This window comes from Tenrec ecaudatus, chromosome 4, assembly GCF_050624435.1.
Source record: "Tenrec ecaudatus isolate mTenEca1 chromosome 4, mTenEca1.hap1, whole genome shotgun sequence".
NCBI lineage: Eukaryota > Metazoa > Chordata > Mammalia > Afrosoricida > Tenrecidae > Tenrec > Tenrec ecaudatus.
In genome coordinates this window covers 99,742,487-99,757,320 of record NC_134533.1, presented here as the reverse complement: position 1 = coordinate 99,757,320, position 14,834 = coordinate 99,742,487, and the positions used below count along the sequence as shown (strand labels likewise).

The window sequence follows — 14,834 nt, the reverse complement described above, 5'->3', positions numbered from 1 at the left end:
TTCTACTGTATTGTTCTGTGTAAGTATGTGTGTGTGTGTGTGTGTGTGTGTGTGTATGACTATGTCAAGAACAAGTCGTTCTCCCAACCTCGGGACCGTTGTGAAAGGAGTAACAGACACCTGGAGATACTCTAGCAGTGGGGGGACAGGATTAGGACCTCCCGTGCTGGGGCATCGCTCTAGGCTCAACCAGGGGCTGCAGAGAATCCATCGCTCTGTCTCCCTTGCACAGTACAAACAGAACAGGCATTTCTACCACTTCAACATGGTATGTGGCCCTTACAGACCTAAGGAGAGAGATTTAAGGTAATTACCAACTTGTAGAGTAGGTTTGGTAGAAATGGCGAAGCAGAATCCTACTGTCATTGCAAGTTGCCCAGTGTGTGTACACATAGGGAAATAAAACCTTTTCCTTATATGGTCCCTCTCCTGCCCAGCAAAAAAGCTTCCTCACAGGTGTCTGCTAGTCCGAGTGAAGGAAACACACCAACCTGTGTGATCCAAAGATGACAAAGAACAAAATCCAAATAGGAGTCAGGAAAAAGTGTCAGAGCTTAATTTGGCAGCACCCAATTTGTAGAAGGCTATGGAGGGCAAACGGGAGCCCCAAATCCATGTGCAGAGTCCCTGTGCCTCTGGCCATAGTCTAGGGATGTAAATAACAGCCTTACCGTCAGACAGAAATTATTGTGCGCTTGACTGTGGAGGATGGAACTGAGGTATAATAGGGTATCTGATGGATTTGATCTACATGTAACTCTCTCCCTAGTGGATGGGCAACAGAAAAGTGGGTGAAGGGAGACATTGGGCAGTGTAAGATGTGATAAAATAATAATAATTTATAAATTATCAAGGGCTCATGAGGGAAGGGGTAACAGGGAGGGAGGGGAAAATGAGGAGTTGATACAAAGGGCTCAAGTGGAAAGAAAATATTTTGAGAATGATGAGGGCAACAAATGTACAGATGTGCTTGATACAATGGATTATGATAAGAGTTGTATGAGATCCCAATAAAATGATTTAAATAAGTAAAAAAAAACCCACCCTCTCAATTGTTTCTCAACAGAGGTTTTCTCTCTGGTTTATTTTATTGTAATATTCCTGGTGGCCTTTATCTTCTTTGTTTTTGGTCTTTGGTATGTTTCCCAGTATATGAAGCACAGAAGAGGTGGATATATAGATACATTAATTGATGTAAGAGCTTGTCAGGGATGTGGCGAGGGTGGGGGCTAAGGGTGGTGGTGGGGTGGGATGTTGAGGGGAACTGGGGAGCGATGATGAATATGGGGGGGAGACCACTGGAACTGGTTGTGGTTATAGACACATAACACATAAGTGATGATAGACAACTCTTTTAAAATACAACTGAATTATGGAAGTGTATGTTAGTTATGTGAATGTAACCTTAATAAAACCATTGGGGAAAAAAGTCTCCTCACCTGCATCTTATTCACACACAAATACTAATTCAAAGACAAGTTGGTCACCCAAAAGTTATGTGCTTAACACAATACCTGGTGCACAGTAGGAACACGTTCACATCTAGTTTACTCATTCACATGACAGTGATGTGTTAAGTATATTTTCCGTGCTAGGCACTGTACTAGATTCTATACATAGGATTCTGTCAAAAATGGATGCAGGGTCTCATTGAGTTTAGCCCTTACTACAATATATACAGCAAGAAATAAGATGATGTGAATGTATGACAAACATGAATATGTAATTGCAATACCATTACAAAGAAAAATTAACTAATTTGATAGAAAAATTAACTAACTCGAGAGAATAATGAAAGAGTTTACCTTGAATGAAGCAACTCTGGTGGAGCAGTGGTTGAGTGCTCAGCTGCTAACTGCAAGGTGAGGAATTCAAAGCACCCCGCCTTTCTGTGGGAAAACGCCCTGGCAATCTTTTTAGAATCTCGTCTTAAGGTCCTAGTGAAGAAAAGCCTTTGGGGCGGTTCTATTCCGCTCCATGGGGTATTGGTGAACTGAAATCAACTCAAAGGCACCCAAGGTTTCAGACGAGCTCTTGAAGGGAAGGCTGAGGCCTGTTAAAGTGACTTGACCAGGTGAAGAGAGAGGCAAAAATCATCCCTGAAAGAGACATTATCCCAGGTGGAGGTCCAGACACTTTGACAGGGGTCTGACCCTACCCAGGGATGCATGTATAAGCCACCTAACAAGGTGGGAAACAAACAAAGAAACAAAACGAGGGTGATGGGGGTACTGGGCACTAATACACCCACAGGGAGTATATTGGTGACTGGTGGGTCTGTCTAGACCACACGGGTGCAAACTATGAGGGAGGGAGGGAGGGAGGGAGGGAAGGAGGGAAGGAGGGAAGGAGAGAGAGAGAGAGAGAGAGAGAGAGAGAGAGAGAGATCATCATGATCCACCAAGTCTTAGGGATGACATCCCTGCTGTGAGCAGCCAATGCACAGATAGGACCATAGATCCATAGCTCCACCACGAGACACGTTCCCTCACTGTCCTGTAGCGCTACGGGGACAGCACTGGAGGTACTGTGCAGAAAGTGTGCCCAGTCTGCCCCATGCACAACGGGGTGTAACTCGACAGTTGTGCAAGGGGAGCAAGGTAACCAAGTCCCTGAGGAATCCTGAAAATAGACTTCTGACTTGGGGGACAGGGCTTGGCACCTCCTCAGACCCTCTTAGAAAATACCCATAAGGGTCAGTAGCCACGTGACTATCTATCTATCTATCTATCTATCTATCTATCTATCTATCTATCTATCTATCACCCCCCATGTCTATATAAGATAGGCAGGACAAATAATCCTGAGGAGAAAACAACAGGACCGCTGGTCCCAGAAGTACCTGGGAGAGAAAGAGTAGAGAGGAAAAGTGGGGAGCCAACAAACGCAGGGATTAGGGAACAACAAGATCTAAAATTGATGGTAAGGAGGGCTTATAATTCCTGGTGGGATTTGATCAAGTACAATGCATCCAAGAGAAATTACTGAGAGATGAATGGAGGGTGAGCATGATAGTGGGACAGGAGGAAAGTGAAAGGAAATAGAGGAAAGATATAGGAAGCAAAAGCTATTTATAGAGGCATAACTAATAGCCATGTATATATGTAAATATATTAATTTATAATGAAAGGGATAGAGGTCAATGTACATATATTTATATGTTAAGTATAAAGATAGCAGGCAGATTTTGGGCCTCTACTCAAGACCTCCCTAAACACAAGAACTCTTTGTTCTAATAACCTGGCGCTCTTTGATACTCACCTTCCTGACACGATTGCTGAAGACAAAATGGGTGCATAAGCAAATGTGGTGATGAAAGTGGATGGTACCTGGCTATCAAAAGATAGTGTCTGGGGTCTTAAAGGCTTGAAGTTAAACAAGCAGCCATCTAGTAGGGAAGAAAATAAGCTCACATGGAAGAAGCACACCTGTGTGATCATGAGGTGCTGATGGGATCCGGTATCAGGTATCAAAAGATCCAAAACAAACAATTATATCAATGCAAATGAGGGGGGTTGGAGTGGAGACCCAAAGCCCATCTGTAGACAATTGGACATCCCCCCACAGAAGGGTTATGAAAAAGGGACAATTCAACCAGGGCGCAGTATAGCACCAACGAAACACACATCATTCCTCCAGTTCCTGAATGCTTCCCCACTGTCTCTCCCCCTACCTGCCCAATCCTCACCATGACCTAGTTCTGCCTTACAAACACATGGAATGAAGGACAGATAAAATCCTCAGGAATAGTACTGGAAGTAGAGATAGCTTGATGGGAGGGGGATGGTGGGAGGGAGAGGGGAGAAAGGGGGAACCTATCAGAAGGTTGGATGTATAGCCCCCTGAAGGGGACAAATAACAGAAATGTGGGTGAAGGGAGACAATGGACAGTGTAAGACATGAAAAAACAATAATAATTTATAATTGATCAAGGGTTCACGAGGGTGGGAGTGTGGGGGAGGGAGTGGAAAAAAGAGAACTGATACCAAGGGTTCAAAGTAGAAAGAAGATATTTTGGAAATGTTGATGGCAATGTATGTACAAGTGTGCTTAATACAACTGAATCCTGGATTGTTATAAGAGTTGCAGGAACACCCCAATAAAATGATTTTAAAATAATTTTAAAAATATTTTAAAAGAGACAATAATTATTGCAAAGATTTTGAGGTGGGAAAAACTGGGGCGTACTAGAGCAATGGAAAGAAGACCTATAGAATGGGTGTAGTGAATTGGGTTTTAGTTGGGAAATAGAATGGGAAAGAGGAGACATGAGATGCTGTTAAACAGAAAGGCAAAGTTTGTGCTCTAGACCATGATCAGCAACTTTTTCTGCAAAAGTCACATTTTATGAGTCATTACACTGTCATTTATCATAAAAGCAACCATAGATAAGAGGAAGACACATGAACATGGGTATGTTCAAATAAACATTATCTATGGACACTGCAATTTGAATTTCAAGCGTAATGAAATATTTCTCCCCCAAACGATCCTTCGTTCTGGGGTTGTACAAAAACAGGCACCACCAGATTTGGCCTAATACCACTAGTTAGCTGACCTTGGCTGTAAATTATCTTAAACTCTTTCAAGTGCATTGAAGAGCCATTAATAAGAATTGAAGCAATCATTACCACTTGCCATCTAGTTGGGGCAATTGAAGCAATGGAGTGGCATGGACAGACACCGATTTTACTTGAGTAAGTAGGTCAAGGAGAAGATTTTGATGGGAAATGTGAAGATCAGCTAAGAATTTAAGATAGTTTGGATTAAAGTGGTGACACTAGAGACTCAAATACAAAAATGGGGCACGTGTAAAACATGTGTGTTATATGAGTATATATAGAGAGATGGATCTTCATTTCTATAAAATTCATGATCTCTATTCTTTTAACATTTATCTATGTGGAGATCGACGCTGTAGGAATCATTGAAGGCATAGATGGGAGTTTGACGGACAGGAAGTAAAACAGATTGCTTGCTCGAGCTCATGAGTTGGTGCCGACTCCAATCGTGAGATGGGAAAGACTAAGCATTTTCAGTTGTTGGGCATTTTCCACTTGATGCAGCATCTGTTCAAATCCATGTTCTGTTTTGCTCCACTGTTTGCTCTTTGGTCTGTCTTGTCTTATAAGAGCGTTTTAAGAAAGTCCACTGATGTTTCTGGTGCAAATAGTCATAGTGAATCAATAATTGAGAAGATACCAATACAGATTGAGAGAACGAAGAAAATGGGTAAAATGATGATCTGAGATACACTTGTTGGCATGGAGAGTCTCCACTGGGTCTTTTTCTTGTTAACGCTTCAGCTCCGCTGTAGAAGGGTCTACTGTCCTGTACTCTGCACGGAGCCACAAGGGACACATCCAGAATGCCAGAGGTCCAAGCAAAGCATCACAATAAAGTGATTTGGGGCTCGCAGGTTATTTGCCACGATTGAATGGTAATGGAAGTTCTACATCCACAGACAGAAGTTCTAGACATTTGGATGCAGCCAACAACTTGCACCAGTGTCCTGGTCTCCGGCATTCCACAGTCCTGCTGCTGTGGCCTCCGTGGGTGGATAGACTCGTGTTGGCTAGGCCCCTGTTTCGTCTTTCTTCCCTTGCACTTCAGTCTGCACGTTTGCTTCTTCCTCCACTTGGCTCTCATGTTGGATGTTTTCAATAAGCCGGTTCTAGGCTAAGATCCATTGATTCTTAAAATGGAAACTGACCCCTATCTCTATCTATGAATAATGGTTTTGTTAATTTATTTGAATGATTTCGATTTCTTCCCACCCTTTTGCTCACTGGCTCATTCTTTATTTCGGGCAACCTAATACTTTGAGAATCATTTGATGTATACACAAGCATTTATTTTGAAAGTGAAAATGAGCAAATGCAAATTCCTACAATTCTGTTCTTTTTTTTCCACTTCATATGTCTTGAAAATCATTCTACATTAATGTATGCAGAACTGTTAAGTCTTTTCTTCAGCGGAGACCTGTGGACGCATTATGGTCTATTTATTTGGTCTCCTATTTATGGTGCAATGATTCATGTAGAAATTAGATACCTAAGTTAAAGAAAATTTTTAAATAAACAATATTAAGAACAAATTATGCAAAATTATTTTTACGCATGTCTCCACGGCAGTGCATTGTTTTCTACTGCACTCATGCAGCAGCAAATACCCTTAAACATATTTGCATGTCTGAAGAAAACGGATCCTTCGAAGAGGAAGCAGAAACGGAGGAGCAGGAAAACAACCCACTCGGTTCCCCAGCGCAAGGGCCACATTACAACAATAATCTGGGTGGAGGGAAGGAGGTGTGAAGTCTGGTTGAAGTGGGCTAAGAGTTGTTAAGACACTTTTTATGACAAAAAGCAGTAAGGTGAACTATTTAAAATGAGAAAGAATGTATCGACTCATTATGTAAAAGCACAACAGCAAGGTGAGTTTCAGTGTGATTGCGGTTTTGGTCTTTTGCTCGCGTGCTCACTTGGTTATCTATGCCAGTTTTCCCTCAGGCTGGTTTACCTTAGTCATTTGGAGCATCATTACCTACGATCAACCATCAAATGACCACTGTAAGCCTCCCGTGTCTGGACTATCTCCAGCCTTGTGGTCATCCAGGTCATCCTAGGTTAGACGCTGTGTCAGGAAAAGTCAGTTGCTCCTATATAGTGGGTGGAAAAGGAAAGATTCCGAGGCAGCTATCTCTGTGCATACCCCACAGAGGGAGCTGGTGTCGCCAGTTAACTCTTTGGAGAAAAAGGAAGCAAAAATATTTTCTTTGTGGTGTTAGGCTTAAGTCAAAGCTCAGATGAAAAGTCTCTTGGGAAGAAGGAACTAATAGACTATTTTTTTTCTTTTTCTGGATTAGGGGCAGGCTGGTACAAATGCTCTGTCCTTGGCTACTAACCTGAAAGTTAGCAGTTTAATCTACCCAGCAGCACTGCAGAAGAAAGGTCTGGTGGTTTGCTTCCATGAAGAGTACAACCAAGAAAATCCCATTGAGAAGTCCTGTTCTGAAACGTCGTGTTGCCATGAGTCTCTATCAACTTTCTGACAATATTTTTAGGGTTTTTTTTATTTGAGGGGGCTTGGTGCATCATATTTATTTAGCCCTCATATTAAATACTGAGTTGGTGGTTTGACTTAATCCTGAAGCTATAATAATAAGTGCACAATGAAGAAATATCTTTGTAATGATCAAATATTAAGTAGAATAGTCATAACTTCTGGTTTCAGAGATGTTCTCATTTGGTTTATGGCAGAGGTTCCCCAGCTTATTTGAAAGCCTGCCATTCACATTTCTGAAAAAACAAAAACAAAAACACCAAAGGAACTCAGCGACTCTTTGGCTATTTAAACCTTTTTGTCCAGTAGCCCACAATCCAGGATAAAGTGTAGGTAACTGTATTTGCAGCCCCATGGATCATTCTAGAAGCCCCCTACCCACAAGCATCCCCCAGCAGACAATATCACCCACTTTGGGAACCACCCATTTATGGCCATCAACTGTTAGCTTACTAACTTTGTTTTTAAATATGTAGGTTTGGTTTGAGTCCACTGTGAATGAAAGGTTCTGCTGTATCAGCATATGTGAAGACAAGGGGGCCCCTCAGTTCTGTAGCTCACAATTCCAATAGTCCAAGGGCTAGAGTTCCGCCTGCACTCCATCCTGGGGTCACTCCATTCCCCTGTGCATGCCCCAGAGATAGTGGTGGTGAGGAAATGCCATACCTGCAACTTGTCCTGTCTGTCATTTTCCCAAAGTAAACTTGTTTTAGAAAGTCTGGTGTATGGTTGTGTGTGTGTGTGTGTGTGTGTGTGTGTTGACAGGTCTTTCAACTATATTTTGTAGACCACAGAGCAAGAATCTGTAGCTCATCCCAAGACCAGACCAGACCAGTCTTAATGGTGATGTGATGGTGATTCCCAGAATGATGTACAGTATTTGGCTCAGTGCTCCTTCCCTGGGGCAAGATTGGTTCTGGAAATTTAGATCACATTTGCCTTCACAGGAAATGATCCAATGACACTAGGCTAGGAGGTATGGGGGTAGAAAGCACAAGCTGGGAAACAGGTTTGGACTTGGTGATAAATTGACAGAATGGTGGATTTGATGTAAACAAGGGAGAAACCAAAAGGAGTAAAAGGAGGTACCGGATCTTATCAGTTAGTAGGCAGTTTTAATTAAAAGCATGGAATTTCCCTGGCATCTTATGTGAGGGGATATGATGGGTAGGGCATGTGGAATTTATTCAAATTTGGCAGAAATCATTTTGGAGAGCAATTTTCACTAAAGCTGCAGAAGTAGTTAGAGATTAACTATAAAACATTTTTAATGTTTTGTTCTGGATTTTCGATACAATCATGTTGAAAACAGTTCTAATGTTTTATGCTCCAATCTAGAATTGCTGATAATAATCGATATGGATAACTTTAGAGGTTGCAGTTTTCTGAGACAGTCACTCTTCCTTTGGGTTGGGAAGTACATTAACCCCTCCTGGAGGGAGGGTAGATAGCTATGTATAGAATGCTAGTAATGTATAGACTAGTAACACCGTTGTTTAAATCATGTTAGGTTGTAGAAGTCATCAAAAATAAAATGGAAATCATAGAGGTCAATATTCTAGGCATTTGTGAATTGTCATGGACTGATATTGACCATCTGAATCAGACAATCATATAATTTGCAGGAATGACATTACATTTATCATCAAAAAGATCATTTCAATATCTGTACAGAAGGACCACACTGTCAATCAGAACAAGGGAATATTGAACAGTTTATAATTAGGAAAGGGTGTGTTGGGGTTGTATCCTTTCACCATATTTATTCCGCCATATACTGAGCAAATAGCCCTAGAAATTGGACTATCTTCAAAAGACTGTGACATTGAAAGAATGGAGGAAGACTGACAAATAGGTAATCCGTGAAATTTGCTTGCTCATTGCAAATACAAATGACACGAACTTCTTTGCTAAAAGAGAAGGGGACTTGAAAAATTCACTGATGAAGATCAAAGAATGTAATCTTGAGTATGAATTATGCCCAAACATAAAGAGAGCAAGAATGGTCCAACTGGACCAGCAAGGAACATCAGAATAAAAGGAGAAGAAACGGAAGTTGTCACGGATGACAGGATTACATGTTACTCGGTGTTAAAATCAACACTTATGGGAGCAGCAGCGACAAATTGCATTGGAAAATTCACTGCAAAGTACCTCTTTGTTTATTTTTCAAATCATTTCACTTGGGGCTTTTACATCATGCCATACATCAATTGTATCAAACATATTTGTATACATGTTACCATCATTTCCAAAACATTTTCTACTTGAGCCCTTGGTATAAATAAACTCCTCTTTTTTCCCCTCCCTCCCCACCCTCCCACTCTGCTGAATCCTCGATCAATTATATATTGTTATTATCATTTCATATCTTACACTGTTCTTTGTCTCTCTCCACCCACATTAGTTATTTGTCCCCTCTGGGGGGGGACAGGGCTATATATCCAACTTTGCGTTTCCCCTCCCCCACCAATCCCCTACCCTCGTGACTTGCTACTCCCACTACCGTCCTGAGGGTGTTATCTGTCCTGAATTCCATGTGTGGAGAGCTCTTATCTGTGCCAATGTGTGTACGCCAGTGTAGCCGGATTTGTAAGGTAGAACTAAGTCGTGGTGGGAGTGGGGCAGGGGGAGGAAGCATTCAGGAACTAGAGGAATGATGAGCATTTTGTCCATGCTCTACTGCACCCTGGTTGAATTACCCTTTCCTTACAGTCGTTACATTGGAAAGTTGACTGCAAAATACCTCTGAAAAGTGTTACAAAGCAATGATATAACAAGATGTGCTCGACCCAGATGTCGTTAGTTTAAAATGTAATACCTTATCATTTGATCTCCTGTTGCCATATTTTACACTTGTTCCAGCTTTTAATACTTTCTGCTTTCTTTTTGATGGAGGTTTTTCTATATTTGTTTAGTCATTGTTGCGTTTTGTTTGTTTGTTTGTGTCCTGCTAGAGTTTTGTATGACTCCCATCTATGGAATTCAGGATAGGTAGATCTATAAAGACAGTGACTGGGTAGGGGGATGGCAGGAGAAGATACGGGGAAATAGAGATAGCAACAAATACAAGAAGAACATGTTGAGAAACTGATTATGGGAATGATTTCATAAATCATGAAATTGTATGATATATGATGTAGTTGGCAAGAAAACTTTTATGTAAAGAGATGTGGGTGATCCAACGGAACTTTCAAGTGCTTTAGATGCATGTAAAAGCTGGATGATGGATAGGAAAGGCAGGAGAAGTGTTGCTATTGGTGAGGAATATTGAATGCATCGGTAAAAAGGAGCAAAGAAAAGCCTGGACCAGGCAGTCGGGCAGAGGTGGGAAAGAGGTCTAGAGGGAAGGGTCTGCTCCCTGTTGTGGCAGGTTGGATGAAGAGTCCCAGGTAGGGGTAAATTATTCAAAGCCCTAATTTGAGAAACCATGCTGCTCCTGGTTTCCTATGATTTTTCCATGTACACTCACTCTTCACTTATTGAAATGGTTACATTCCAAAGTTGTTCAGTGCTAGCAGCTGCCACGGCTCCTGCTGCTGCCCGTCCTCTGGTCTCTGGCCTCCGCCAGCAGTTCCAGCAGCAGCACCAGCCGTGGTAGAGTAAGGGTGAGCACGACTGGACAGTTTCACTATGGTGTTCGCACATCGTCCAAATCATGTAATGCCCTACTTCACGGAATATACTGTAGATGTTAAGTGAGACATGCTTGTATTGGCTGTCCCTAAAACTGTCTGCTGGAATGGACTCGACAGCTTCTAGCCACGAGAAAGCTGTCATAGAGACTCTGGTGGTATAGTAATTAAAGCCCTTGGCTGCTAACCAAATGACCCACGGTTCAAACCCACCACTTGCATTGTGGGAAAAGGAGGATGCGATCTCCTGTCAAGAGTTACAGTCTCGACGACACTAGGGAGCAGTTCGACGCTGTCCTACCGTGAATTGACTGGTGTGGGTGCTGGCCTTGCGCACAGACCACTGGCAGTGGCAGTGCAAGGCTGTGGGAATCACATCTCCATTCTGCCCTCTGCTGGTGCCTCGGAAACATAGTGTCAGTTTGCTCTCCGGGCAAGATCGGAGTTTCAGTTTTTGTTCACAGACAGCACGAGAGGGTCCAGCTTCTCCAGATCTGCCTCACAGCCACCCTAGGTCACTACCAAGGAGCTGGAAATGGCGCACAGGACTTGATCCCTGGTGAGGACCCCCCAAATGTCCTTCTTCCCAGATTTAGGAATCCTCCTCCCCCAAAGGTTCCCCTCCTTTCCTGTCTTAGATCATCCAGTATAACATCTTCAAGTGGATGTAGTGCTTACATGTTGGACTACTAACCTCAAGGTCAGTGGTTCAAATCAACCCACTGCCCCTCAGGAGGAAGACGAGGCATGCTGCTCCTGTAAAGAGTTGCAGTCTCAGAAACCCACAGGGCAGTTCTACTCTGTCCAGTAGAGTTGCTGTGAGTCAGAATTGACTCAATGGTGGTGAGTTTTGTTTTGTTTCTGGTGGGTTTTTTTTGGGGGGGGGTCCCCAAAGTTGGAAAGATATTGCCATCTGTGGTGGAGTGAAATTTTTAATATGGTTCTTCTACCCAAGTTTCTATAACTCCTACCAAGAGACTGGTGGGACGATTCACAGAGGGTGTGTAACACTAATTAAAGGGGACTAGTCAGATTTTGTTCCCCTCCCTGCCCCAAAATATGAGCTATCTCTGAAGTAGGAGAAAGAGAGCGAAAGGCCAGCACCATCCGGCGAGCATATTCCATATCTGTCTGAAGTGGGGGAGGCTAAGAGCAGGAGCCTTAGACACGGTGGCATGGAGACTGGGCACAGAGCAAGAAGAGCAGCACTGGGTTCTCCATCTTCCTCCTGCCGCGACCCTTTCAGACAGTGCCTCAGATTGTGGTCACCCCCAACAATTAAATTATTTTCGTTGTTACTTCATCACTGTAATTTTGCAACTGTTATGAATCGGGCGACCTCTGTGAAAGGGTCATTCGATCCCCCCAAAGGAGTTGCGACCCACAGGTTGAGAACCACTGATTAGACTATGGGACTGTAAGACTGAGCAACAGACTGACTTCCTGGGCCCACAGAGGCAGAGTCGATTGACCATATGACAGCGAGCTTAAGGACCAAAGAGAGACTTGGTGGATGGCTGAAGAGAGGTATTGCTGTAATCCAATGACTCTATCCTTACTGCTTATTAATTCTGTCCTATGGTAACTTATTATTTCCACAATAAGCTCCCATAATTTTAAGCATTGTCTGTGAGTTCTGTGTGGCCATTTGAACAAATAACAAATACCTGATTCCAGTGTAAAAGTAGAGTTCTGCGGGAGTAGCCATTGGTTCCAGAGTAGGTTATTTTAAGGTACAAACGAGATTCCAGTCTCAAATATGACTTACATCTTAAGAGAGCCCAAAGAAACACAAACAAAGACACCACATCCAGATATGATAGCCTGCTACCATGAGGTTAGAATGGCATCCGAAGACTCACACAGAGCATGCTCCTAAACGAAGGCATGGAACTACAGAAACTATCACAAAGCCATGATTGGTGGCAGATCAATACATCAGGGCAACAGGTGGGACTACAGGAGTGAAAACAGGCTCATAACTAGGACACGTACATTGCTAGATAGAAGAGCTCTAGGCCCTCCCTACCCGGACAGCCAGGACATTACTGATAGGGCATGACGTGTGACTAGAATACTGTCAGCGTAGTCCTTCAAGGTCACACATCTAGCAAGCCATTAAGAGAGACTGATCCTCTCTGGGTCGATTGGAAAGAGTTGGAGGTAACCTACTTTCCATTGCATGCTGCCTAGTGGCAAGATTATCTACACCCTTGGTTAAGCATTAGAAGGAGTTCAACAGAAGCATAATCCAGATAGCTATTCTGTAAATGGATTTTAGGTCTTCATTGTCCTCCATAGGCTTCTGCAAATGGGGTGCTCAGAAATTAAGCTCTAGTACAAGGTAAAGAAAGATTCAGGCATTGGTGATCCTAATTGGGAAGCCCAAAGAACTCAGATATGGCCTCCCACAGTGTTTGTTGCACCTTCAAGTCCTGAAGACACATCTGAGACTAAGAAACAGTGGCGAGCACTCTTGGCAGGGTTGAGGGGGAACCCTCCCCCCAATTTAATATTGCAACCTATTATTTTCTGATCTATATTCCCTTTAGAATTACATGCATCTGCTCATCTTCAAGCCCTGTGCAAAGTGTACAAATATATACAGTTATAGTCTCCTCCAACTCATGGGAACCCCATGTATTTCAGAGTGTTTCTGTGCTCCATAGGATTTTCGATGATCGATTCTTTGGAAACGGATTGCCAGATCTTTCTTTCAAGGCACCTCTGGGTGGACGTTAACCCTTTCTTTTCTTTTTTTTTGAGGTGAATATGTGTTTAAAATATCAAAAGGAGAGATGCTAGAAAATGTTCAGTCCTGTTTCTAAATGAAGAGAAATCATGTGGCCTTGGCTGAGGGCTCTGTCTCCTGCTCATACTCTATCTCCATATAGGCTCGTTTTCGCTGCAAAGGTCCTTTCAAGGGGGCTTTGCCTTTGTGTTTAGCATTGAGGGCCTTCTCTTCCTCGCTGGAAGATTGATCCTCCTGTTCTTCATCACTGCTTGCATTCAGCTTATCCATATCCTCAAAGTCACTCAGGTCACTCTCATCCACTTCATCATCTTCCATGAATTCTCTTTTCCCTATACCTTCATCATCCTCATCCTCATCCTTTTCTTCGGCATCTGAGGAGTCATTCTCTGCATCCTGCTGCTCCAGGGCCTTGTCGAAGGTGTGGATGGGGAAGTTGTAGATGTCGCCATACGTTTCTTGCTTCAGTCTCTCCAGTAATTCCTTTTCAATGGCACTGTCCAGCTGAGCAGCTATCAATGCCTTTTGCTCTCTTCTTTTTTCCCTCCTCTCCACCTTCTTACTCAAAGGAACGAGTTTCTTCTGTCGCTTTAATGTAAGTTTTCAAATGCGAATTAAGTACTGGGTGATCTTGGTGAATCTCTGCTTGCACTTGTGTCGGATAAAGCGAGGCCAGTAGATTAGATTTTCATCTATTTGCTCCAGTGCTTTCTCATAGTTTTTATTGAGCCCGTTCCCAGAGACGCCTAGGAAAGGCTGCTCGTTCAATAACCTTCAGATACAAGTAGACTGTCCTTTCTCTTCTTTGATAGTAGCATACTGACTGTTTGCGAGGGGCAAGGATGACTGATTACAAAGTCCAGTCAAGCTGTACTCATTTCTGCAAAAGCTCTGAGTCTTGATTCTTATTTTGAAGGAACAGAATTGTTTGTTTCCTAATGTATCCCAGATAACGTCGTCTGACTGCATGATATCGGCGTCCCGGCGGAGTCCGACGGGCTAGTAACCATGCCTCTCCCGGGGACTCGACGTTAACCCTTTCATTGGAATCCACTGTTTATATTGCCAAGAACTCTGTTCAGAGCTCACTGATGTTAGACACGGTTCCTTCTACCCAACATCCATAACCGTTGACTGACTCAAGAAAATGAATTGATCAGCCCAGCTATCATTGAAATTAATTACAGCTAAGGCATGAGTGATTGAAGCAAAGTATAAGAACAAGATAAAGGCTTACTGGTGGACCCAGCTAATATTCCATTTTGTCAAAAGCAAGCAAGCAAATAAAAACCAGACACGTTTTGCAGCAATAAAGCATAATTTGAGAATTTAATTAAGGTCTTATGATAGCACCTTGTGCCCTGAGACTCTCAAGCAAGTCGCCG

The 14,834-nt window shown here is 42.8% G+C and overlaps 1 pseudogene; it reads right to left on the bottom strand.

Annotated features, from left to right (window-relative positions):
* Positions 1-13,521: 13,521 nt before the first annotated feature.
* LOC142447016 (protein MAK16 homolog) lies at positions 13,522-14,470 on the bottom strand (annotated as a pseudogene).
* Positions 14,471-14,834: the final 364 nt, after the last annotated feature.